The sequence below is a fragment of the Phaethon lepturus genome, unplaced genomic scaffold, assembly GCF_000687285.1.
Source record: "Phaethon lepturus isolate BGI_N335 unplaced genomic scaffold, ASM68728v1 scaffold4702, whole genome shotgun sequence".
NCBI classification, from domain to species: Eukaryota; Metazoa; Chordata; class Aves; order Phaethontiformes; family Phaethontidae; genus Phaethon; species Phaethon lepturus.
The window spans coordinates 84,659-89,339 of NW_010522463.1; the positions used below are offsets into that span (position 1 = coordinate 84,659).

Here is a 4,681-nt window from a genome sequence, read left to right on the forward strand (position 1 = left end):
CAGATGGCAAGAGTGTGTTGGTGGTTCTTCTCCAAAGCTGTCGAGCCGCTTGATGCGGTAAGGAGGGCTCGGCTCGGCCCCGTAGCGGGACTGGTGCTGTAAATAAATCACTTCCTTGTCAGAAAGGGGCAGGGTGCCAAAAGCTAATGTCCTCGGTTGATCCTGTATTGATTTGGTTGGTGCTTTTCAGTAAATGCTGTTTTCATGTGTTCAGCTCTGCCTGTTTGTGGGAATAAGGCTGATTCTGTTAAAGAGGAGGGCTCAGCTTTAGTGTACTGCTTTTTGGCAGCATTTGGCCTGCAAGAGTCTGGCACTGCAAGAGTCTGACTTCCTCAGAAGCTCCTTTCCAGAGCAAAAGAAACACTGCTGTCCAGTTTTCCCATCTCTGTCCCAGTGGCTGCACACGTTCACTCCCCAGCACGCTTCCTGCAGGCGGGTATTCCCTTCTAACCACAGTCTTGGGGAAGAAGCTTTATCAGTCCTGTTGTAAATGATTTATTCCCAAACAGGATTCCAATTCAAATTTACAATTTATTAAGCGAATAGAGGTAAGCAAACAGCGCTGGGTGTGCAGAGACTCCCGGCACACCCCAGCGCTGTTTGCTTGCCTCTATTCGCTTAATAAATTGTAAATTTGAATTGGAATCCTGTTTGGGAATAAATCATTTGTAACAGTCCTATGTTATAAACAGTTGACTGAACTATCAAGGGAATCCCATCTCTCTGCTGGGTCACCAGGAATAAGCTGTATCCTAGCCTAAGACTTCACAGTCTACTGCTCTTTGGGGGATAAGTTGATAACACACAGTCTGAAAAGTGAATCAGCATGTTGAGCCCTCCTAGGCCTATTGCCAGTGGGTTGACCAATTTTCTCACTGTTTTCATCAGCAACAAAAGCAGCTTTTTGTCAGTCCTGAGTCCCTGCAAAGCAAATTCACTTTTTGTGTATGTGTGTGTGCACGCTGAAATACAATGGCCTGACACATATTCATCTGCCAAAATCATTCTTTTTACTAATGCAAATTCCAGATGGGTTTGGGCATTCAATGCAGCACTTTTTCTGTGGATCATTCTCTGGTACCAGTAAACATCTAACCTATGCCCTGAAAAGGACCGGACTTAAGCTGCTGCAAATTACATGGAAGCTCAGTCAGACTCAGCTGTGTCCTCTTTTGGACCTTGGATCTGAATCCAAATGTAAAAATATTTGGGGCTCTGTGGAACACATTCTACCCTCCAGTTCTTCCCCATTCCAGATAATATAAGACCTATCGCATATGTTGAATTTCACCAGTTTTTATGCACAGCAGAGGAAATGGGTCTGGGAGATCCAGAATCATAATTAACTATTCTTACCACTTTTAGCGTAAAATCTTTTGTCTACATGCATCAGCTCAAGATTTCCCTTTGTCTGGCTTCTTTCAGGTTTTCTTTATTCTGTGCCAGAAACAAGAACGGGTGACTTTTCTACATGTGTACCATCATGGCACTATGCTGTTCAGCTGGTGATTAGGGGTCAAATATGAGCCTGGAGGACAAGGTATGCTTCTATAGACACCTTGTGTTTCAGCTTTTCTTGTGTTGTGGAGATAGCATGAACAGTGCAGATGGGCTGACTGGCAGGTAGGAAGCTCACCTATTTCCAAAGGTGTGAAAAATATGTGTGTTTCAGCTGATACCATCTGCTCAGCTCTTTGGGCTATTTAGACTGCTATATTTACTGCCTCATCCAGAATTAGAATGTGCTAGTCATTCCTTGTCCAAACAGAAGCCATAACATCTTATATGAGCCCTATTTGTATCTCCACCCAGACTAGCGCTCTCTTAGTCCCCATTCAGCTGGGCCTGGTGCAGCAGCCTAGGCTCTGGCTCTACTACTCTGACAGGGTCTATCCTAGTCCCTCACTCCCTCTCTGGTCTGTATTGAGACTGCTCTTCCTTTTTTATCTACCAAAGAGAAGCATCTGAAGCTGACACAAAGCACTAGACCACTATGGGGTAGGCCCTGTACAAGATTCTGGGGTATTCTTTTTTGGGAAGCCACTTTGGCTACATGGACTTGACACCAGAATGGTATAAAATGCTCTAGGTTAGATCAAGAATTCTCTCCTCTGCCTTTGAAGCTTTTCTCTGTCTCTGAACACTAGATATGGGATGGATGGATGCTGAAAGAAGGGAGAACTTGACGTGCTTCCTAGGCAGAGTCTGGATTGAACGTTCACGCATAGGGGTGATATGATGTCTTTTGAAAGCAGCATCATAGCTGTGAGGTCATCACAGGGTTAATCTTGAATGGTTTGTGTGTCTTGTTCATCCTGACTTCTTTATTCCTCAGCTGCCTTTATTGGGATGCTAAACTCCTTTGTACACATCTTCATGCACAGCTATTATGCCCTGGCCAGCCTGAGACCACAGATGCACTGTTACCTATGGTGGAAGTGTTACCTAACCATCGTGCAGCTGGTAATTAATTCCATGTGTTCATCTCTGCACTTCTGTATCTCGGGTGTGATGACCCCTTCTCTCTGTCTCTGTCCCCTCACTGGCTCAAGTCTTTCTGTTTGCTGCCTGTGGGAATCAGTATGTCCTTAGGTGTCCTCATGTACCACTGAGAGGTGAACTGATTGGTGACCTGCTCTGAATGGTACTTGGAAAAATAGCAAGAAGCCTTCAGTGACCATATAAATTAATAATCCCCCTCCACCTTTGTAATGGGAAGGAGAGAGGGAAATTAAAAATTAGATTTCTCCCTTTTCTGTTGTATATGGCAGCCTTTTCCCCTCTGGAGCCCCAAAACCAGCTTGATTTTGAGAGGCGTGGGGTAGTAATTTGGGAAAACTTTGGATTCTCAGTAGGGCAGGAGATTGGGCAGCCTTCATTCTGTTTCTTTAAAAAGGAAGAGTATGTCTAACTGCAGGCAAACAGAGGCAAGCTAAAGAAAAATGTGAGCTTTACTCTTTCTGTAGAGAATCTCTCTGGATTTTCTTTCCCTCATCTCTGAAGAGGTGACAAATCCTGACAACCCTATGGTTTTTCAAAGATACAGCATAAAAGCAATGTTTCATACAAGGTGAATGATTATAGCTAAGCATGTGAGAGAGTTAATTCCACACAAAGAGGTTATGCAAACAAAAAGTATGCAGTTATGGGAGAAAAGGAAGAAGAGCTAGGGTATATGTAAAATAGCATTACACTGAAGGCTGATCCAGAATTCTTATTTATCCTGAATGGCAGAAGCATTGCATGAAATGAAAAGGTATTTGTAAGGCAATATAGCACGGGAAATCAGTTTTTATTTAACGTACCTTTAGTAGGTAGAACTCATTGCTTCAGAGTATTGAGACAGGTGATTTAGTAAAATAAAAAAAAAGTTAATGTTTAAATGAATAAAAGTAGCACCTGTAGTTCTCCTCTGTAAGCTAAAATACAAACCGAAGTCATTATGTGTATAATATTTTGAGTACCATCAGGGAATAGAAGAAGTCTTCCACCTTTAGTTTCCATATTCCAAGGTCTCAGCTACTGGCCTGTGGCAGAGAAGTGGCTCAAGAGCAGTGGTCTGTGCCTGGGTAGGAGTGGCTGGATTCCAAACCTGCTCCTTGCAGCAGTGGATAAGCCTCAATGTTTGGTGGACACATGACACTCATGTTGGGAAAACACTGATGGCCTTGAAAGACAAGCTTTTCAGGGTTGTCAAGAGAAGCAAGCAGGTGGTACTCTGAGTTGAGGACACTACTAGTGTGTTGTGATACTCTTTATGATGACTCAAACAGTCTGTTGGGATATGTCTCGGGTAGAATCCCTAATCTGTCTGCTTTCCCCCCGCCACCCTTCCAGTGCCAGTTTGTAGCTATTGCTGCTCATTCTTCCTACAACCTTACTTCACAGAATGCCTGTCCCCTGATGGCTTCAACACTGCAGTCGTCTTCTACATTCTCAGCCTGATTGCTCTCTTCCTACACTTCTACTATTGGACCTACACTAGGGAAAAACAGGAGAAGCTAACTTAAGGAAAATCAAAGAGGAGAGTGAGCACAGCCTGATGAACTTGCATGTTCTCTGCTGCTTCTAACATGATTGCATGAAGAAAATGTATTTGGGGAGTGTGTGTGAGGCTGTTGTATGCAAGACTCATGGTTGCCTTCAAATATCTCAAGTTAGGAAGAAAAAAGGAATGACAAACTCAGAGATTAAGGTATTAAGGAGCACACTTAATTGAAGTGATGCAAAGCCAAGCCAAGTAGTCATCAACATAGCAGCCTTTGTGAAATTAGCACCAGAAGATCTCTTCCTTTCCTTCCATTTGTTAGCTCAGTTTGTAAGGTCTAGCATCCAACCATGACTCCTTGGCTCATTTCTTAGGCTATAGAGTGTTTCTTTGCATTCATAAGACTATCTCAGCTCACCGTTCTACACGAGGCAGGATCAGGTGCCTCTAGCCTGAAAGCAGTGTCCAGGTAACAACAGCATCCAGGAACTCACTGGAACTGCAGGATGCAGGCACCTGTACACTGCATTCCAGCCTTTCCTATTAAGAAAGCTCCCACTAGGACTGCAATGAATTACAGCTATATGCTGATGATGATTTAACTTTATATGAACATAAGCATGAATGAAATTGGACATTATGTTGTTCATCTGGACAGGTGCCTCTGTTCTTCCACTGCTCTGAAGGTAAAGA

General features: G+C 43.5%; 1 pseudogene; it reads left to right on the forward strand.

The window, feature by feature from the left end:
* Window positions 1-4,010, forward strand: part of LOC104616711 — an 8,058-nt pseudogene extending 4,048 nt beyond the window's left edge.
* Window positions 4,011-4,681: the final 671 nt, after the last annotated feature.